The sequence below is a fragment of the Thermobia domestica genome, chromosome 8 (genome assembly GCF_964235325.1).
Source record: "Thermobia domestica chromosome 8, izTheDome1.hap1.1, whole genome shotgun sequence".
In the NCBI taxonomy this organism is placed as follows: domain Eukaryota; kingdom Metazoa; phylum Arthropoda; class Insecta; order Zygentoma; family Lepismatidae; genus Thermobia; species Thermobia domestica.
In genome coordinates, this window is record NC_137461.1 from 270718260 (window position 1) to 270741945 (window position 23686).

At 36.9% G+C, this 23686-nt stretch overlaps 1 protein-coding gene across 2 annotated transcripts in view; it reads right to left on the reverse strand.

Moving 5' to 3' along the window:
- Positions 1–16217, reverse strand: part of Hacd1 (3-hydroxyacyl-CoA dehydratase 1) — a 71426-nt gene extending 55209 nt beyond the window's left edge. The window contains exon 1 of one of the 2 annotated variants that reach the window (XM_081769782.1): positions 15893–16217. The gene's annotated coding sequence lies outside the window, so the exon portion shown is untranslated. The remainder of the gene's footprint in view (positions 1–15892) is intronic. The other variant, XM_081769781.1, reaches the window with a different exon arrangement.
- Positions 16218–23686: the final 7469 nt, after the last annotated feature.

A 23686-nucleotide genomic window follows, 5' to 3' on the forward strand; every position in this document is an offset into this window, starting at 1 on the left:
GTTCGACTGAGAATTGAACATGAGACGCTTTGATTATGTAGATGTTGGATATGTGGAAACGTCATCATGCAGTTCACACAATTTACACTATTTGTCTTTTTTTGTGTGGGGGTGGGGGTGGGGGGTTCTGGTTTAAACCAGCCAACCCTGCTGCACTCATAACCATAATGTATATGTTGCTTTGGTTTTACTAGTGAATATGATACTTGTAGAAGAAAAACTAAAAGAGCTAATAGAATACGAGCTTGGAAACCATTACAAGTTCTTTCTTTTTTCTCCTTTGTTTTTAATGTTATATGTGTAACTAAAATATATCGGGTGGGATATCAATTACCGGTATATGTATACAAATAACACAGGCCGACATTTTTAAACTTTTGAAAAGTTACAGAAACAAAATTCACTGCCCCTGAATATGATATCCATTTTACTACATTAGCTCGCATTTTTGTGTAACGCATAGTTGCCAGATTTACCATAATAGGGAAAATGAGCTATCATGAAGTGTACCGGCCAATGAGCTGTTTGCGTGCCGAAAGGGAATCAACTTCATTTCGACAGTTGGTCAAGAACGACATTCAGTATTAAAAATTCTTAAAATTAATTTATTGAATCAAACAAGTTAAAAAATTATATATTATGTTTGTGTATTAGCACTAAAAAACTATATATATTCTGTTAGTGTAGACCTATTAGCATTTACATACACAGAGTAATTTATAAAGTCTAGCTGCTAATAACACCATCTGCTTTACTTTTTTCTTTCATGAAATGTTGGATCCTTTCTCTTCACCGACCAGCAATAGTCCCCGATCATTGCAGGGTCCCAACGTCCTTGATATCGAGTTTCCATCGTTCTTATATCCTGGTGAAACCGTTCTCCCATTTCGTCGCTTACATCTGCAAGATTTTCTGAAAAGAAGTTGAGGTGGGAGTGCAGAAAGTGGATTTTCAAAAACATGCGGCATCCCAGAGCTTCATATACGACCAGAAGTTGCTGCACCAGAGCATCGTAATTTTGAGCTTTAATTTTGCCCCAAAAAAAACTTTTACAACTTGAACAAAAGCACGCCAGGCATTTAACTCTTTGTCGTTTAAACTCTGTTCAAACAATTCGTCATGGATAAGTGCGAATATCAGGTCCTGTGAAAACTCTTTCTTTTAATTTACCACCACTTAATTTTGGAAAAAACTGTCTAAGATACTTAAATCCTTCACCTTCTTTGTCCATAGCTTTTACGAAATGCTTCATTAGGCTCAACTTAATATGAACAGGTGGAAGCAGAACCTTGGCTGGATCGATCAGAGGCTCATACTTGACACTGTTGGTACCGGGCTTAAATGTCTCTCTGGGGGGCCACTCTTTTTGTGAAAAATGTTTTCCTGTGGCTCTTGAGTCCCAAAGACACAAAATACAACAATACTTTGTAAATCCATCTTGCAGACCAAGTAATATTGCAATAACTTTCAAATCTCCGCAAATTTGCCAACCATATTCTTTGTAGTTAATACGATTTAAAATGAGTGCGAGATTCTCGTAAGTCTCTTTCATCGAAAAAGAGTGTGCGACAGGAATAGACGGCAGCTTATTTCCATTATGAAGTAAAACTGCTTTCAGACTGTACTTAGACGAACCTATGAAAATATGCCAATCGGTTGGATTATGTTGAATTTATAATTCATTCATCAGAGCTTTGATGTCCGTGCATACGCAAAGGGAACCTTCCATTCTGTAGTATTCTCAAAAGGGCTCGTTCCTTTTCCTCTAGTGAGTGTAAGTAGTTCCAGGAGCCAGTAAATTCCACCCAAAAGTTGATCTTTCATTTTCGAAAGTTGTAACTCTCTCACTAAATCATTCAACTCATGTTGTAGGATGAAGTGAGGCTCATCTTTTACGTGGAAGGAAGTGTCTCTGAAGTGGATCTTCATCTGCAGATAATGAGTTGGTGTCCTCATCGCTTCCTGTAGGCGCTGTAATATCGATAGTTTCCCAATCTTTCGGAGGAGTAGGTACAGGAAGATACTGAAAACACAGGCAAACAATTCTAAAAATACGGTAAAATAAAACTGAAGTTACAGACGTAAAAATTCCAAGTCAATTCTCCCGACAAAATACTTATACACTTGAGAGATTACTTACTGCAATGCATAAGAGCAAGACTGAGCCACGCAATAACGGCGCAGTCGGCGCTTTTTTCGCCCGAGTCATCGTGCCGCTCATCGTTGCCACATAGACCCTATTTTTAAACCGGTTTCAGTGGTCTAAAAACAAACAAACAAAGGAGGGGGAGGAACACAAGTGTCAAGCATTTCAATCATCCCCTTCCTCCCGGTATTCATTGTTTTATATTATATTATATATATATATATATATATATATATATATATATATATATATATATATATATATATATATATATATATATATATATATACAGTAGAGCGTCGATTATTCGAACGTCGGTCAACCGAACGACCGCTTAACCGAACTGTGTACTCACTCGCACCTGTTACTCTCCCACCCTACCGTCCATCATCCCCCTCACTCCCAAACCAAGTTTCCCACAGTAGTCGCCGCACTGAGCCACCACTGGCGGAACATTGCTTCTAATGGGGCCTTCATAAGGCGCTGCTGACCGGCCAAGCCGCCAGTCGCTGTGTTTCAACAATCAGCACACTTCTGTCGGTTTGGCACTGGCTGTAGAAGTACAGTACAGTGCAGTACAGTACAGTACAGTTCGATTATCCGAACAAACCAGTTTTCCGAACACCCATGTCCCCCAATTACTTCGGATAATCGACGCTCTACTATATATATATATATATATATGGCAACAACAAAAAGGGGGTCCTATCTGTCGCCAACTGAGTAAAATCTAATTTATTTCTTACTCAAATAGCATTGTCAGACCGGTTACTTCGATGACAACTGAAGCCGTCCCTACAAAATGGCAAAATTGGCAACAATGCATAACGCCAAAATACGAGCTAATGTAGTAAAACGGCTATCAATTTCGAATTCAGCACTCTGAAATTAGTTAGAATTAGTGAGGATTTCCTTACTGTAATTAAACTGACGTCGGCCAGTGTTGTACGTAGAATGCGAGAAAGTAACAAATTTATTTCGGGGGCGGGGACTTGAGCCCGACATCCCCCTCCTAAATATCACTGGCCAGAGAACAATTCTGTTATACTAGAGGTATCAGAAGTCCAGGACCATAGGCCAACTCCGTTATACGAGTACCGAAAGTCCAGGGCCATAGGCTAACTCCGTTATACTGGGGTTACCAAAAGTCCAGGGACATAGGCTAACTCCGTTATACTGGGCAGGGGTGCCCACAAAGGGGGGCTATGACGCAAACTGCGTCATTGAAATATTTGGGGGGGAGTAAAAATCTATATAAATATGTTTGAGGGGGTGTAAAAATTAATCGAAAAGATTTTTGTTTCATGGAAGAACACCTACGGATTGACAATTGAGGGGGGTGCGTCATGGACATGAAGGGGGGTGGGCACCACATACTGGGGGTACCAAAAGTCCAGGGACATAGGCTAACTCCGTTATACTGGGGGTACCAAAAGTCCAGGACTATAGGCCAATTCCATTATGAGTCAAGATACGAAAAAATTGAAAAGAAAAAAGTTTGGAAATAGGTGGTTTTCAAAAAGGAAAAGTTTGAAAATAGGTGGTTTTGAATCAAAAATGGGGAGAAATTTTTCCAATCCCAAAAGCCGCTGGGGTTCTACACTTGTAAGGCGCCCTACGTTAAATGTAAAAGCAATGTTTTCAGTTACGTAGGCTGTTCGAATGGAACGTAACGCACACAAAAATGACACGGGAAATGTGCTCATTGTTACGTGAGCGAATCTAGAACACCTCGAGTTCGTTTCTCAACAATGATGTATTCAGGGGCGGCGATTTGGGGGGGGCAAGAGAGGGCAGTTGCCCCCCCACTTTTCTGAAGTGACCCCGTAATGTATATAGTTTCATTTGGAGATCAAAAGTTTTTGTATGTATTACTGGTTCATAGAAAAAATGGTACCATATAATATTTGTCGTTGCGTGAGTACGTACTGGTTATTTGTCTTCCCGTGAAGTTTATAAAGCTACAGTAATTGCGTTTTAATTGCAATAAAAAGCAATTAATATTGCAATTTGCGTATTTCTTTAAATGTCGTAGGATACAGGTATGCCTGTAGTATTTACTGCCTTTCATTATCTAACTCGGGATGTACTTGAACTTGAACCCACAAAATGGAATATATCGAGACAGAAAATCGAAACTTTATTTATCTTCTTTCATTCAACACCAACTTTCATATCATATGCAAGTTGACCCCCCTTTCCATTTACAAATTTTGAGTTGGACCCCGTTTGGAATCTGCGGGGGACCCTGGGACAACTTATTTTACCTTGATACGTTGTACTTTTAAAATGATATAAGACATGCTTTTTTTTTTTTCATATTTCTCTCACCGTTTCAGATTTTTCGGGGTTGTTTTGTATTTGTTTTGCAAATTTGTTATTAAATATAATCTGATCATACATTATTCCAGACAGAATTGAAAGATGTTCATGAGTAAGCAATAAAATCTTTTCTTACACTTTCGTTCTTTATGAGTACCTACTTGCTTTGCTCTTGTCAATTTACTTAATAAAATATGAAAAACGATATATGGTATTTTAACTAAAAAATATAGTATCCTATTAGTTATACAACCTTTCCTCAAAGTGTTAAAAACAACCAGGAAAACTAATACAGATATACAAATATTCAGATCATGCTTTGCCCCCCCCCTCCCACTTTTAACGTCCAATCGCCGCCACTGGATGTATTGTTGGAATGATGAGGGCACAAGGAAGAACCAACGTTGCTTTCTCATTTAACACTTTGGATCCAACAGCCATTTAGATATCTGAAGTGAAGAATCCGGCACTTTTTAAGGGTGATTTTTGGATCAAAAGATCAAACATATTTCAGGCAAAATTTTTCTTGTAGGCATTATATCTGGAGAACTACATATAGTGTAGGCAAACCCAAACTAACACTTCACTCAGTATGATGTGCTTATTCTGTAGAAGACACGAAAACTCGCTTTAGGGGGCGTCCAAAAATTTTGTGGACCCTGATTCTAAAACTAATTATTGGCCAAGATCGCAATATTTTGATTCTTTTTTTTTTTTTAATCATTCATAAAATTCTTGTTGCGTACTTGTAACCATGGGCGTCGGAAGGGGACGGCAAGTTGGAGCCCGAGCTCCCCCTGGCTCACGAAAATGTTTTTTTTTTCTTAATACAAATAAAAAATACCAAACGTAATTCAGCAACCAGGGATTTGAGCGCCCCTAGAAAATTTTCTTCGGGTGCCCATGCTTGTAACCTTCACACTATTAATGTTTTTAACTTGAAATTTCTAGCATATGAAGTCAAAGCAATAAAGTATTATTTTAGAGAAATACAAATATGTAGTTTTTATTTGGTCTGTCCGATTTGGCCTTAAATTTCAGATAACTATGTAAACATGCACAAGCACATACACACACGAACACACACAATCACGTTGTCTACCCAGAAAATTGGTTTAGGCCATTGTTTAGCACCATATTTATCTATTCATTCTATTGTTCCCAACGATTGGTTTTCATTTGGTATTTTTTTGGGCATTCTTCGATACAAAGTCTCACGTTACATTTAGGGCTATAGGATTTAGTGATCTTTCCTTTGTGTTTTCTCCATTTGAATCTTCCGCGGGCTAGAACATATTTTGCAGTTTCATTGTCCTACATATGTAGATCCAGAATTGTGTCGGTAGTAAACGGAATGGGTAGTCCACTTAATACAAATCTTCTACCGTTTGAAGAACGGGATAGTTCACTGATTTCAGATTCTCAAGTAGAAATTTTCGAAGAGACATTTTTTTAGTCCACTTTTCTGGTCATACAAGACGTATGAACTGACCAAGGTCACAAATAAATGCGATTTAAAATTTCTTCCAGCGTTTCACAAATTTCCTTCGGAAGCTATAATTTTAAGAAGTTCAGCCGATAGAAGTTCAAGGTAGTGTCAATGTCAATACGACGTCTTTCTTATAAACGTGAACCAGCTCTCTACTATAATATTTTTCACTGTGTCTACATTTTCAAATTCCGATACACCACTGAACCTTCAGTTTCTAATTTATAAGCATCGAAACAACAATCATATTCGAACTTCGCTTTTTGCTATTCACTGAATGCCAATGTTTGAAAATTTCACGCTACGCCTATACATGCTGACGGAATATCCTTTTTTTTTTTTTTTTTTTAATAACGGGAAAAAAGTAGTAACCCGTTCTCTCGACGGTCTATGCTAGTAATGAAATAAACCATCCAAATGATTTGCATGTTGTTTTAAGCTGATAACAAAATAAAACAAAACCCTATTTCTATTGTTTTGGCTGCACCAGTGGTGTAGGGAAGGGGTAGGCCCAGGGGGGCCGCACTCCCTCATAGGGTTCCGATAATGTACTTTGATGTTCGTAATTTTTTCTCTGGGGAAATAGCAATTGCCTTTCATGTACATCATTCGGAAACAAAATATGTCACCAAACACTTCCTAGACAAGCTGTGTTCGCTAACGTAGTCTTTATTCTTTAAAAATGTTTGCATTTTTCGGAGTATGGAAATCGAGTTTTCTAGGAATCCCTGCTGTTCAAAGGGAAAGGAAGGAAAGAGAGTGAGGGCCTATATGCATATGGTGATCTTGAAGTTATTGTTCTACTGTTTGACATAGCAATGACCAGTTTTCGTGTGTCTTCTTTGACCCAAAGCCTTTCGAGAATGAGCCAAGCAATATTGAAAAGAATCATATAAGGCGATCCTTTCATTGAAAAGAATCCTTTCTGATCATATAAGGCGATTTCGAAAGATGATAATAATAATAATAATAATAATAATAATAATAATAATAATAATAATAATAATAATAATAATAATAATATTAATAATAATAATTTACTTTAGTTGAAGGGTTAAGAGAGAATAGACATGTTTGAAACTAAGAAACCATTGACCTCGACAGTGACCTGCCATCGTCTATTTTGAATCATTTACCGCCGTTCCCAATAAGATTAACTACAAGAAACCTCGGTTTAATACCATTCACTTCTAGCCTCAATTGACATTAAAGAAAGCGGCGATCAATGGATTTCGGTACATGCTCAGCAGTTCATTTAGTTTCCTTAACTTACAAGAAGGAAACTAAACCCTGTTCGGCGTAAGCTCTAAACTGCGTTAAACAAAGCCACGTGAAACTAAATCTCGCTTATTTGCTGTTGGCCTACCGACGCTTGTACTCCTCCGCAAAATAGTTCATATGATTTGATTATTACTTTCACTATGAAGATCCATGTAAAACTACATTATTATAAATGACAAAAATATAATACGGATTATCTAATAATACTGCAATCGAATGTGGTTAATAAAACAATACAAATAAACACTAAGCATACGCAATAATGATGGCGCTAATTCAACTATGAAGGCGTATTCTGCTTTTAAGTCTGAAAGATGGCTGATATGAATCCCGGTTCAGGGAGTGTTGTGATGAAACATCAACAAAGTAAACCGTTATTCACTAAGCAACAATTGTTTACCAGCAAAATTCTTTTTTTTTTTTTTTTAATCCTTGGATGCCTTTTTCATTCTTTTTTCTGCTGCTGTAAGTATTTGGACAACACGAGACAGTATTGTCAAAATGCACGTGTATAATTTGCTCCTCCCCGTGGGGAGTAGGAGTGATACATCACTAGCCAATCGTATTCGTGATAAGCGGAAGGATGCAAATATTTTGTTTATCGGAGTTTAGAGCTTACGCTGAACAGGGAATAGTGTGACTGTGTCACAGCTATCTCTGATGTTTGATCAATAGACTTCGGATTTTAAGGCAAATGCCTATTTTGTTCCCTTTATAGGAAGTAAAAAATACTTCGGATCTTTACGAATCATGAGGAATTAAGCCTATTAAAACACTTTATAAGTGCCCTAAAAATGCCTAAAATGGAGTTTAGCGCCTATTTTGGCCTAAAAATGCCTAAAACTGCAAAAAATACAAAATTCCTGTATTTTTTAAATAAACTTTTTTTTTAGTGTTGAGTGAAATTTAATTGACAAATCTGAAGGCAGAGTGAGTGTGTTTGTCGAGGCTAATTTTAGTCTAACTCGTATGAAGAAGTGAAACGCAGAGGGTGGTTGTATGTAAAAAATTGTTTCTAAAAGTTGAGCTATTTCTGCTCAAGGTCAAGCCCATTTGTGAAAGACAAAGACAAACCATCCCTTTGCATCCTGCAGACACTGTACTGAAAGATCTCTATCTCTTTCTGTCTGTCTCTCTTTCCCCAGGGGCAAAACCAAAGCTATTGCTAAGTGCATATCGCAGTAACCAATATTCCCCTCCCTGCCGTTCTGCATTCTTGGAACTATTCCACCTTTTCTCTTCTGTAGCGGCTCACTTCAGCTCTTCTGTGATCCGTTCAGCTCTCTGGAATTTGGACAATAGTTTACACACACACATTCACAAATCAACACACAGCTCTATTGAAGCAAGAATCTCTTCGGGTCTTCGCTTTCAATATTTGGGAAAAACCAAAGTCCACGAACAGAAACGATTCATGAAGTGACGCGGTTCAGTTGACTGGAGTATCCATCCATGTATCATTTTCGGGTCAGTGCAGTGATTTATCTTAAACACGTAGTTCAAGAACGATACATCGTCTCTACAACGCATGAACAATTGGACTCAACGGCTTACAGCCCAGTCACAGATCTTGAGGATTCTTAAAAAGAAGTTTTGTATCATACGCAACAATGCCAAAGGAGAAGTCTTCAAAAAGTACCTTGATTCGCCAGTGGTTGCAAGAATTTCCAGATCTAACATACGATGGAAGAATAATCTTTTGTCCATTGTGCAGCAAGCAGGTAAGAAAAGCTATTTTTATTTACAGAATTTATAAATTTAATTAAATCAATTGTACACCCCCCCCCTCCTTGTTTCTGTATAGCTAGCTAAAGTAAAACCTTTATCAATGGGAGGTTAACTATTTTAAGAGACAACGTTACTGAGCTGCTGAACTCGTGAAAATCTAATTTACATGGAATTTAGATCAGTTAAGAAAAAACATAAAAATAATCCTGTAACACAGGAAAATCTTTAAAATGTAAAGACTTCTAGCAGCCTGCTTAAATGAAATATATGAACGATGGTTTTGAAAGTGCTAATGGAAGAAAGTGTCTAGACTTACACATTCAACAGTTTTAGGGATTCTCGGGGATCTTGAGAAAAGCGGACATGGCATTCTCGGTTCTTTCCGAAGGACTCCCCCCCCCCGAAAAAAAGCGGTAAAGGTTAAAAACAATGTAAGTTAAAGTTGACATATTGTGTCAGTAACTCCAAAAGGGGTCCTCTTTTCGGAGAAAAATGTTTAATGCCAGCAATTACTCGACAGTTTCAGGAGCTTAAGAAAACATATTTTTGCTATCTCGTTTTTCAAAAGAAAAAAAAAAATACGAAAGAAGTTAAGAAAGGCGGGATTCAATTTTTTTTAAATGCCAACAGTTCCAAAAGTTTGAAAGAAGAAATGTGCAATGCCAATATTGATTATCTTTAAAAAGTTAAGGAAACTGGATATATCCTTTCATCCCGAAAATATCTAAAAACGAGGATTTCAGTTTGAAAGAAAAACTAGAAATGTCAATATCTTGAAAAGCATAAAAGATAGGAAAAATGTTTAAAGGCCTTTTTTTTTTTTTTTTTTTTTTGTTATTTTTCTCGAAAAAGAAAGAAAAGATCTGTTAATAGTTAAATAACGGCGTTTGAGGTTCATAGATTGTCTCAGAACTTGTTTTACGAAGCAGAAACTTGTTTGTCTCTTTGTTTTTTTATTTATCAATTTTGCTCGAGGTGCTACTGTCTATTGTCTTAAGATGCTATTGATTTCCATCCATAGTTACAGACAAATAAATTCCACACAGGGGCAAGAAAAGAACAGTCTGACACTCGTCTAACAAGAATTACAATTGCGGATAATTTTATTTTAGGACAGATCTTAAGAAAGGAAGAATTTGTCTCTGATGTTCTCTCCCCAAAGCCAAAAAAAAAAAAAAAGGAATTCTAATCGATTGCTCTCTCTCTCTCTCTCTCCTGATGAAGAATATCCATACACCTTTTGTCGCAGGGCCGCAAGAGACAACTAATTTCCAAAAAAAAAAAAATTAAAAAACGCCAATTTTATTTATTGTATCATGCTGATGTTCACGCTCAACTAAGGCATTGCTAATACTTTATTTTCGTTCTAACTTTGGTTTCTGTCAGTTGATAGTTGCAAAAATTTTGAATTTTTGAAATTTTAAAACGGCCCTTATTTTAAATTTTTGACAGGTCACTGATTTTCACACTGAAACATTTTAATCATATTTTGGGGAAAATTTGGTTCAAATCAGTTAAAAATTTTGTAAATTACAGTTTTAAAGAAAATTTTAAAGGGACGATATTTTGAAATTTTTCATGCAATTATTTTGGCATCCAAATCTCAAACAAAATATTGCCAAATTATGTTTTAATTTTTGCCAAGTTGGAGTGTGTCAGCATTCGAAATTAAATAAAATATAGTGCTTAAAATTAAATTAGTTACAGTGCTTAAAATTAAATATTATTTCTCAGATATTGATATACAATTTTATTGCTTCTGTCTGTAAATTGGGGATTATTCTGAAGTAAAATGCTCATCGATTAGTCTTTTATTTGATCTGTTCTGATTCGAAATGGGACTGGGGTATATTGGTCTTTAACGAGGTAGACCAACAAGTTTGCCTTTTTGTCAACTTTAAATCAATAATGTAACGTTCACCGATTAAAAAAAAAAAAAAAAAAAAGCACATTACGACCAGAAAGGCAAGCAAACAGTGATGGTAGTTGTCGCAATTAGTGCTCTCAATCGGGTCAGTTCGGGTCGACTTTTGGTTGGACACCCTCGAGTAACGGGTCGGGTCAGGTCAGCCTAACTCGGGTCACGGGTCGGGTAGCGTTAGACCAACTCAGTTCACCGGTCGAGTCGGGTCACCCGAGATAGTTTGACCCGACCCGACTGGTGAACTGAGTTGGTCTAACGATACCAGACTCGTGACCCGAGTTAGGCTGACCTGACCCGACCCGTTACTGAGGGTGTCCAACAATAAGCTGACCCGAACTGACCCGTTTGAAAATACTAGTCGCAATGTACACGAAGAAAATTAGAGAATTTGAAACCGAAATTAAAGTTAAAACGCCACCATCTTCACTAGTTTTGTAAGAAGCATTTGAAAATATATTTCTAAGCGTTTTTTTTTTTTTTTTTTTTTTTTAAGGTTTCTCAGGAAAAGAAGTGCCACTTAAAGCAACACATTGATGGTGCTGGACATCTTGCCAAATCTAAAGCGAAGAAACAACAGAAACAGACACAGTTAACTCAGCCTTCTGGATCTGGATCTGAATCTGGAACTGCGAACACATTTAATGCGGATCTTGCTAGAGCCCTTGTCGCTGCCAACATCCCATGGAACACACTTCAAAATGAAACATTCCGACAGTTTTTACAGAAGTGGTGCCAGCAATCGATACCGTGTGAGTCAACACTCAGGAAAACGTGTTTGGATTCTGAATACAACAATACACTTGATACAATCAGAAAGGATATTGGCGATTCCAGCATTTGGGTAGGCGTCGATGAGACTACTGATGCATGCAATAGATACATAGTGAATGTTGTTGTAGGAAAACTTGATGAAGATGGACCTTCAACTCCTCACTTGTTAAGTAGCAAGGAAATTAAGAAAGTGAGTGCCCAGACAATTGCTTACACCGTGAACAAAAGTTTGCAACTTCTGTATCCTAGTGGTGTGGATGATTCTAAAATTCTTCTTCTTTGCACAGATGCAGCTTCTTACATGATTGCTGCGTTTAAGAACCTAAAACCTTTCTACCCCAACCTCATCCATGTTACCTGTGTAGCACATGCTTTTCATAGAATTTCTGAAACAATCAGGAACGAATTTCCTCAAGTCAATGCCCTCATTTCTAACATGAAAAAAACTTTTTGCAAAGCCCCATCGAGAATCGCTGTCTTTAAAGAAAAACTGCCTGGCATTTCTCTTCCTCCACAACCTGTCCTAACGCGCTGGGGAACATGGCTTGAAGCAGCTTTGTATTACGCAGAGAACTTGGACGCTATTGCTGGTGTTGTTGGCGAACTTCCTGGTAGAGACCTGCACGGGCCGGGCCTGACCCGAGGCCCGAAGCCCGGCCCGGCCCGCGGGCCGGGCTTGGGCGGGCCGACTCTGTTATTTCTTTGGGCCGGGCCGGGCTTGGGCGGGCCGACACTGTTATTTCTTTGGGCCGGGCCGGGCTTGGGCTGGCCGACACTGATTTCTCTTCACGTCGGGCCAGGCTGGGGCGATCAATTGCAATTCTTTAATATTTATTGACTTTCGTTAAACGATAATTGGAATAAAGCCAAACGTTGAAGAAGTGTGTCCGTGAAAAATGTTACAAAGAATGCAATACCTATTTACAGTTTGTGTTGCTTAGCGGCTTCACTTTCACTATAGAGGATTGCAGGCATTATGCGGTAAATTGAGCTCTGACCTTGACCTTCACTGAACTCAAAATATAACAAGAAGAGGTGGGAATGTTTTGCCTATCGCTAAACAATATTGGCATCTTCACTTTATGCTAAAAATCAATTAAGTTAGATTTTTGTTACAGGGAATGGAGTTTTTGTTCTCTCGGTGACAGGCAAAGTTCTAGGAGGCAATGGTACCATTCGTGAGCAAGCATCAGGTTGTGAACCAGAGTTTAGAAAATGTTTCTGAGGGTTAGGTCAAATTAAGTACTAATATTTGAGAAAGATTGGGACTCTAGCTAAGTTTTTAAAAAAATTATCGGGCCAAAAACTTTTAAAATTTATCGGGCCCGGGCCGGGCCTGGGCCAAGAATTTTAAAAAACTTATCGGGCCGGGCCGGGCTCGGGCCGAAAATCTCCAAAAGTTTTCGGGCCCGGGCTGGGCCGGGCCTAGGTACGTTCGGGTCGGATTGGGCTCGGGCCGAAAAATTCGGCCCGTGCAGGTCTCTACTTCCTGGTGTGGAAAACATTGCAAGTGTTTCAGTTTTGAAGGAACTTTTCAAAGATCCCATTCTCAAAAGAGATCTTGTATATATCAAGTCAAATTTTTCATTCTTACCTACGACGATCACTAAGTTGGAAGCTACGGGAAAGCCACTTAGTGAACAGGTGTCAGTAGTTAACGAAGCCGAAAAGAAAATCCAAAGTGCTACGGGGAAAGTTGGGGAAAAAGTGCAGTGTAAGTGGGAAAGTGTAGTGAAGAAGAATGAGGGATTTCTTGTGTTGGCTCGTATAGGGAAAGTTTTGATGGGAGAGGATGAAACCATCCCCGACGAAGTGGAAATGAAAAATGTATCGAAATTTAAGTATGCTCCTGTAACATCTGTCTCAGTGGAAAGATCGTTTTCGGCAGCAAAGATGATCCTTACAGACAAAAGAGAGAGATTGACAGTCGAAAACTTTGAGAAACTGTTGGTAATTTACTGTTTCCAAAATTACGAATGAGCAAGTTGTGTACTGAATGAATCACCTGATTCACTGAAAACAAAAGATGTTAATAAAAAGGGGTATGTAATAATTTATACTATTATTTTTAGAGCCTATTTTTAATTTTTAGCGCCTATTTTCCTATTTTTAGTACCTATTTTAGGCGCCTAAAATTAAACTTTTTGTTGCCTAAAATTCCGAAGTCTATTGATCAATTAGAGCAGTTCAGACGATTGGCTCCAGTAAGACGTGTAGAAATAAGAACTTACTTTGCAATTGCAAAATATTGGAAAATTTTTTACAATAGTGGTTAAAGTGGAAAAAAGACAACTATAATAATTTCGGTGAGGAAAATATGCAATCAAAAAACATTCCCCCCCCCCGCAAAAAAAAAAAAAACAACGGAGAAAAATCTAAACAAGACATTAATTCAGAGAAAGACTCGAAAAACGCTGTAGAAAAGTGGCTAGAACGAAAAAACAGAAATCTAGAAACAACAGGCCGGCACTTCAGAGAAAGATTAAGTATATATTATATTATTATTATTAAAACTAAACATTCTGGCTCAACAAACGCATATTATATATATATATATATATATATATATATACACCCCAATACTAAGCCCCCCCCCCAAACAAAAATCCTGACTACGTTACTGGGCTGCACGTAATAACACGCGTTTCTAGTACGGTATATGAAATATGTTCATGTTTTGAAGGGAGGAAGGCAGTACAAGTAACACAATACACAGATATATATATATATATATAGTGTTACCTATCTTCCTCTGCAAGGAAAACTGTTAGAAGTCAATGGGTACTCTGCTGATTTCAAGGTCACGAGAACTCAACGTCTCTTTAATAATATATTATTTTCTAAAAGAAAAAAAAAAAGTCTGCGTGCTGCCAGGAATGTATTTGTGCTCATTTTTATTTTTTAAAATCGTTTATCCTTTTTCTTTTTCATGTGAAATCATTCGCGGAGATACGAGGAATTTTTATCGATATTGTCTAGAATGAGGTTATGAGGAAGTTGAAATTCATGCATTAAATCAAGTTTGGCAAATATGATCCGACAAGGCCTTTCTCATTGTGGTAGAGCGCGCTCTTCTCGGGTGCGAGGGTGGTGGTTAGCTCCTTCACGGGGACACTTAGTGATTTTATTTTTAATTTAAAATCTTGAAATTACAACTTCATTTGTCTCCAATGTGAAGTCTTATTTTAGTGCTTTAAACAGCTGTCGCCTCGAAGTTTTTACTTTTTCTAATGGAAAGAACTTATTACAGTTTGACCAGGATATACTTGCAAAAAGCAACTTCTACAATTTGGGGAAATCTCGCTAATTACTGCACTCCTTTTTCTGAACTTGTCGCACGGATTTAACGTGACTAGCCGCGGACGTATGTGTATGCTGTTCGGACTCGAAATGTCAGTAGCGGCGCTAGGCTCGTAATAGCAGGAGCGTAAAGAGGCGAGACAACCACACTTGTTTTGCTTTGATTATTATTATTATCGGTTGCATATATTATTATTATTACTTACTAGTTAAGGAATACTTAGGGAAGCTATATTTCAAAAGTGAAAATCCGGAACATTATGCTTTCATTTTAAAATGCGTGAAATATAAATGGGCGAAATTGCATTCACTTCCTTGCATCCGATATCAGAAATTCAATCGACCTTTTATTTGACTCTTGTAACATAAACGTAAACTATATATGCGATGCCGTATAATCCTCTAATATATAGAAACTGACAATATTACAATAAATGTAATTCGTTTGTTAGCTTAATCCTTCTGTGCTTTGAGTTGCTAAATCCAAAAAGTATTTTTTTTTTAATGTAGAGGATTTTTTTTTCTTGTGAGCCGAAAACCAGGTCCATTTATGAGTCCCGGAATTTAATGCCAGGATACAGTACGCCGGTACATTCCCGGAAATTGTGACATACAACACTATTCCAACTTTCTCAACTCTATTTTACCTAAACTGGTTCTACTTTGCGGTGCGCATTAAAATGAACTTGATCGTGTCATGTTATGTATACCTCACCCCTGAATTTGTCCTTGCACTTTTCTAAATTGGTGAATAAAATTGATAAAATATCATGAAAATAGTATCTATATAGCTCTCCCTTGCCCCACAAAAAAGTATAAATTAAAATAAACTAAAAAATTCCCTTTACCATAAAGCAGGTCTATAGTAATTAAGCATACATGGATGAATAATCACTTTTGAACTACAAATCAAGTATAACCTATGACCTACTTCAATTTGTTTTTAATAAAATAAAATAATTCAGTTAAGCACGTACAACAGTAAAGTGCTGCGACACTTTCCACTATTTCTTCGTTAGATGACGTGTGCTACCCTTCTTACTGTTTCACACTATAAATTGTCTTCCATCCAACTCATAAATATAACTGAACTTTCATCACACTGTCACAACATCCACAACCACAAAGCTACACCACTCACTCGAACGGCAGGCACCACAAGACTGTGGTATGAGCGTTGAGCGAGGCGGTCGGTCTGCGGAAGCGACAGCCAAGCAGGTTTCAGTTATTCGCTACAGGCACGGAAGGTCGAGATCAGGGACATCACTCTGCACGCTAAATGCACTTCAATTCTCATATCACGCTCGTCTTTCATATTGTACAGTAAAGAGGTAATTTTATTTGCTGCTAAATGGGTTATAAACTTCCGAATGTTGAATGTATGTTACGAAAATGAACAGAAACAATAGTATTCTAAAACAGTGGAATTTAAGAACTTCCATTGCATAAATAACTTTAAACTTTCTCCACGTTTTGCTCCTTTTAATTTGCTATTCCGCTTTTGTTTGTGATTCTGTCTAGTGTTGTAAAAAAACGGTTTTTTTTCTGTGAAGTTTTTTTTTCAATAAAAAACATCGTTCTTTTTCATGTTTTTTTTCAAATATCTGTTTTTTTTCTGGCAGCTATTATTTATTGATTTATGTTGAAGATTATTGAAATAATCAATAGAACTTGAGTCGAAGCCCCCGTAACTTACAAATCGTTTGTTTCCTTGTACCTATACGAGCAAAATCGTGTGATTATTCCTTTCGGACCCAGATCATTTTTGGCGTTTTCCTACTTTGTCAGTTAGTGACTTATTGCTCAAAAACCATTTACCCTATTGATATGGTTAAGACCTTTACGTTACATTGCAGTGTTGCGAGTGGGTGGGAAATTACTGAGGAAAATGTAGGGGTGAAAATTTACAAAAAATCCCTAACCGAATTTCAAGATTTTTTGTATCTAGCACCACTGTTGCCATATGGGTCTAAGTCACCTAAAAAAAAATTCTTTGGTGCGTTGACAAGGTAGAGTCAGTGATGCCAGTTGGCGGGAAATTTCCCGTAAAACGGGAAATTCTGAGCACTGCCGGGAATGCGGGAATTTTTCTTTAAAATAGGCTGAAAACGGGAAATTCTGACATTCTCAAGTTTTCTGGCGATGGTTTTATCATTCATTCATTTTCCCTTCTTTTGCTCATTCTCTCTCACATGAACAACTCCTTCACTGACTTACCTCAATGTTGACGAACTAAGCAGGCATATAGCCAGCAACCACATGACAGAAGAAAGCGACTACATAAAGACAAAATAAAACAAAATGGGTCTGGTACTATGGACTCCTGCTGCGAACTGGCCGTGAGTAAATACCTGATCTATTCGCTGTGCTACCTTTCCCCTCGCACACGTGAGATTGGTTTATTGTTTCCAAAACAAATGGGGATACAGCTGTCTGGTGGTTTTGTGTTTAGGCATGCACATAGGTGTCACTGCTATGTTTCGATAATGAAAGGAAATATCAAACCCATCCGATATATATGATAGGAAACAGCGAACAGAAGCAGACAAAAATTGTAGCAGGCCAAGTTTTCCGCGTGGGGCCATTGTGGAGAGTAAATCTTTTGATAATGTTACGTAGATGCGCTTAGACCTTTCCTACCTGTCCTTATCACTTTTCAGCAGGAGAATATGTATTATGTCTCAAATGATCTGATATCAATAAACAAGAAAGAAAACAATACTTTACACTACTATCATTTATTGTGGGCCTACATCTTTATGAAGTTGTTTTCCATAGAAGCATAACTCTATTTTCGAAATAGCTCCTTCGTGTCACAGAAGTGTCTAATTTAATCTTGTTTCGTACTAGGATGAAAGAGAGAAATGCGACATTTGTTTCGCGGCATTTCTTTTAATTTCTTTTTAAAGATGAGCGAGAGTAAGAAGCGAGATAAAATTAAGAGATCTAACAGGGAGTGGCTTTCGGATCGACAATTTAATAGGGGTTACAGTCCGTGTTAGGAATCGATACTAAAGCTAGGTATAAGATTTGTAACGTCGAGCTCTTTTGTAGTAAAATTAACTTCAGTATCACCCAAAAAACTTCAAGCACCTAGTTAATGTAATTCAATAGCAAAATAACTTGCCTATTGCTACAGCTTTTTTTGTGGCAAGGAAAATGTAATGTGCAGCAACACAAGACCAGAAAATTGTGTTGTGTAACTTTGCCGATAAAGAAAAGCATGGTGTTCGTTAAAAAAAAAAAAAAAAAAAAAAAAAGAGGTTCACAGTGTTCTTGAAATCATTTTTTTTTAATATTGTGCCAGCATCTTTGTGATATTATCATGCATAACTGTAAATAGTAGCTTTTATATTACGAGAATGGGTTCAACTGTATGTTATAGACCCTCTAAAGTGATATTTTTCAAAATTATTTATCACTAGGTGTTGTAAATTGTATCTGTATTAGTTGGCGGGAAATTTTGCGTCTAATCGGGAAATTTCATGGCTTCGGACGGGAAATTCGCTGTTACAAAACTGGCATCACTGGGTAGAGTGAAAACCTGAAGTCGCTGGCTTCCATTCAAAGAGAGAAAGAAAAATTGTCTGTTTCCATACACATGAAATTTTGACACTTTTTACGCCTCAGAAGCAAAAATCAACAGATGTGCCGGGGCTACAGCTTCTCTAATTATTCTATTGAAACTTTTTATGGTGTGTTCTGTAGGCTAAAGAGAAGGCTTTCAGGTAGTGGTACATTTGTTCCAACATAGCGAGCAAGAGGGAAATAATAGAGGGGAAAGGGAAATTTGCAGAATTTTTCACTTAAAATCGGGAATTAATTGTTTTGGCTGGAAACAATGCCACAAAACAGACGTACACTATCTGAAAGTAAACCTGGGTACCCTAAGAATATATCCTACAAGTATCATAGCGATATCTAACAAAGTAAGCATGAAATTAAAAAAAAAATCTCATTCTAACTCAGAAATGCACAATTTTCTTACCATTTAGAGAACATGGTTTATTATAAGCCTCAACTGTACTTCCCCTAATTATTCTACCGAAACTTTTTATGGTGCGCTGTGTAGGCTAAGGACGAGGCTTTCAGACAGTGGTACGTTTGTTCGAATGTAGCTAACAAGAGGAAATAATAGAGACAAAAATGGAAATTTACCAAAATTTCCCCCTAAAATCGGAAATTAAAATTTTCTGTAGCTGGCAACAATGCTAGCAGACATACACAAACTATCTTAAAAGAAGCTTTGGTATCCCTATAATATACCCTACAAGTATTGTGACGATATCTAATAAAGTAAGCAGGTCATTAAAAAATATTTCATTCTACCTAAAAAAAAAATCACAGTTATCTTTCCACTTAGAGAACAAGGTCTACTGTAAACCTCAACTGTACTTCCCCTAACTATTCTATTGAAACTTTCTATAGTGCGTTGTGAAGGGCAAAGACAAGACTTTCAGATACTGGTACTTTTGTTCCTATGTAGCCAACAAGAGGGATATAATAGACAAAAAAAGTAATCTTCCCCTAACATCTTGAATTAAAATTTTCCGTAGCTGGCAACACTGCTACCAGACAGACGAAAACTATCTTAAAATAAACACTAGTACATTACTAATATATCCTACAAGAATAATGGCGATATTTAGGAAACAATGCTTTTAATTACCAAAAATATATTTCGGTAAACAGAAAAGTAGGGGAAAATCAAGAGTTAGAACCTAAATCCGAATATTTCGTGCGTCCCCTAATTACCCCACTGTAACGATATGTACCCGAGTTTGTTCAGTAAGGACAAATGTTCGACTGGCGTAAGTTGACTTGCATTCGGACGTATAGGTACGGTTTGTAACAAAAATTTCGAATTTTTGCCCAAATGTAAGGAGATTTTAATTTCCGTAGTTGGCAACACTGCGCGCAAGCCCGTCCAATTGATGTCAACAATTAGGTATCCATCTGACGTATCTACCCGACTAGTCTTAAGGAGGTCTCTCTACAACGAATGAAGCTACAGGGGAAAAGTAATAAAGAAAATTCGAAAATTCTCGAATTTTTGACTGGGATGAAATTTGAGAAGGAAATTCGACACACAGAAGAAAAAGAAACTAAAATGATAAACTATGGACCAACCATATTTGGCAAAAAGATATATACCGATATCTTAATTAGTGACCATACAGAAGCGGATTTAAAAAGTGACACACCCGTATGTGCCACTTTGGCCACCTGGGTCCGAAAGGGTTACGAGTGTACATTTATTTACATTTTTTGACTACTAACTTGTGTTGTTGTAGTAATTATAGTCTTGACTAATAATAATTTCGTTTTTGTAAACAATCACAATCTCTCCTTTTTACATCTTAGTTCCAATACTGATGTTGGGAAATGCAGGGTGTTTCAAAATGAATATCGGGGAATTAAGTCTTCGTAGTACTAATTACATTTTACGCACAATTATAAACAATACATCATATAAAAGAACACCTCAAACAGTTTTTGCTTCAAGTGTTCGATCTGAGCTTCATTCGTCACATGGCACACATTGAGTCAATAGGTGAGAAAGGCCCATAAACTTTCAGCCATATGGCACAAAGCATTCAATTCACACAGACGATTGCACTGTAACTACAGATTCAGTCTTTAGAAAATTAAAACACACAAAGCTTTCTGGTCTCTAGTCTCCATCTTTGCTACTTGCTCTTTCTAACGGCAGACAGAGGAAACAATGCATAGCATGCGTGTGTACAAAACTGTTTGAGTTGCTCTTTCATTTGATAACACTTATAATTGTAAGTTAATTGTAATAGATACTACAGTTTCAAAACCCTAATATTCATTTTGAAACACCCTGCATTACTTCAAATTATGTCATCCTATATTCATGTCTTGTATGTACACTCATGTCCAAAATTATTGTCGCATGTCTATAAATATGTTGCTGTAGGAGTATAATTTGATAACGAATCCGCCTGGTATTTCTTATAATGTTAGTATGTGTATAATCGGCAAAGACATGTATGTGGCAAATTTCATGTCAAAAGAGCAGTAAATAAGAACAATAAAACGAAAATGAAACTTTGTTGTCCATTTAGCAACATTTTCTTTTACTCTTTCTCATTTTCGTATTTATATGTCTTTTCCTTTGAAATTTCGTATTTATACATTTTCCGATTATACACACAGCATCAGTATTAAAAGTACCCTGCAAAATCATTATCAAATTATATTCTTACAAGAAGACAGTTATAGATATGCGACAATCATTTTGGACATGAGTGTACATATCATCGGGCCTGCCCAAGGCAATTTTTCGCCCGCGCAATGACGTAATTTGCCGCCTCCCTCTTTCTCCAGAACGAACAAATCTTAAAAGTCACGATTTTAAGTATGCTACTCCAGCATGAACAACGAAAGGGAGGGAAACTACACTCGCACTCAGAAAGGCTTAAATACTTACTACAAATACAATGTTGTTGTGTCTGTTTTTTCTTTAAATATTAATCTATTATGTTAGTGAAAGATAAAGCAAATACATCTGAAAGATGGTAATCTTTTTTATAGAATTCAATATCGAGTTTCAATCTCAACATATCAGTTTGCAATTATAGTGCAACTAGCTCTTTTACCTTTATTTCTTGATTTTCCTTCTACATCTGTTATTTTTTTAAAGTGTTTCCACCTTCAATGATAACGATCTTATTTGCGATAAAGACAAGAGAAGCTTTCATATCAGAACTCTGATAACTAACCAAAGGGGACAGGCATTCGAGAATTGAGTTCCTGTATTTGACAACAATCAAGCAATTTATTCTGGGATTTATTTTACCATTTGCTTTAGCAGTGATCATGTGACTTAAACTAATGCGACCTAAACATAATTTATGAATGTAGTATTCAAATAGAAGGTCAGCTTAGTAAATTTGGCTACCATGATCATGAAGTCTGTCTCCTACAAGAAATATTTATTTTAAATAAGATACTTATGACAGATAATGCAGCCCCGTGCAAATGCACGTGTTGCACATATGGTAGAGCCAGCAATGCGTATCATATATCTAGTCGACAAATTATTTATATATGATATTCAGAAAAATACTAGTAGGCAAATTAGTATTAGTTTTTACCTTTAGACAAGTTATTTGCATTTTATACTGTTTGTGATATTATTTTTGTACTTATTAAAGGCCTATTTTCACGAAAAAAACAAATGTTCATTTATACCTTTATTTCTTGGTTGATATTGGTGAAACAGTACAGAAACCCGAATTATTAGTAGGTACGCTACTCATATAAATTGTAAAATATTTGTACCGTATCAGTATATAGTGTTTAATTTATGTTGCATTTTATGGTAATTACACCTCCATAAAAATACTTCAGACTTAAATGACGTAAGATAAATTACAAATGACTATCTGAAAAAAAACGAAATAAAAAAAAAACGAGAGGCAATGTTTTTTTTTCTAAAAAAACGTACATTTTTGAAAAAATACGAACGGTTTTTTTTTTTTATTTACAACACTAATTCTGTCTCATATAGGGTTGCCAACTCCAACTCCGCTAAAAACCGGCACCCGCTCAAAATTCCCTATGATATAGGTCAAAGTGTGAAGTATCTCTGTTCGGACCCATCCATGGGAAGGAAATGTACTATCGTGGACAAAAGTGTATTAGCACCTGTATTCTGCATATCCTTAGTACATTCACTAATAATCTTAATAGATACATTGTGCTATAAATGAGAAACTGAAATCAGCATTGATCATTTCATTGTATTTACGATCAACTACCACTTCTTTAAAATTATCGAAACAGATGAACAAAAGTATAGGGACGTGACAATTTTCGAAAATGAAATTTACTCTTTAAACTTATTTTTCAACTATAGGAAATTGCTTTAAGCAAGGGCGCCGATCCTGGGGGGCCTGGGCCTCCCCAAAGCTCATGTAAGCCCCATGTATTTTTATGAATATGTGTTTTATATGTATTTTTATTGTTATATGTATTTTTTTATGAATGCCCCCCCCCCAAAAAAAAATTATAGAGAAATCGCCGCCGTTGGCTTTAAGAAATCCTTTTTCACTCACAATAAGTGTCTAAAATTCCTTACAAGTAAATTTCAAATTTTCCCTGATATAGTCTGTCATATCCAGTGTTCGAAGCGGGAAAATAGCAGAGGCGGTATGTTTTATTATGATTTTGACTCACCATACCGACTGGGGCCGCGGTGGCTCAGTGGTAGAGCGTTCACCTCTGGTGCTTGGGGTCCCGGGTTCGATAACAGCCCTCGCCAAGTGAACTTGGTGGTGGACAAACACCGTGTGCGTGGGTTTTCTCGAGGTTCTCCCGTTTCCTCCCACTTTCTTAATTCCACCATTTCATTCATTACTCATCATCACCGTCTCCTTTAGCCTAACCGGCATAATCGTGGGACATAAAACTCAAAGATTTCATTTCATTTTTTCAACATACCGGCTATTTAAATATTGTCTTGATCACTGAAAAACCAGAGATGGTACGTCCTCATTACTGAAAAACCAGAGGTGGTATGGCATACCACCGCATACCGTCTCACTTCGACCACTGGTCATATCTTTAAAATTATCTAAACAGATGAACAGAATATATTAATCGTTGATAGATGGTGAAAGGCGACAATTTTGGATTTACAGAATAGAAGTTACTTTTTAAATCTATATTTCAAACTAGATGAAATTGCTTCGAA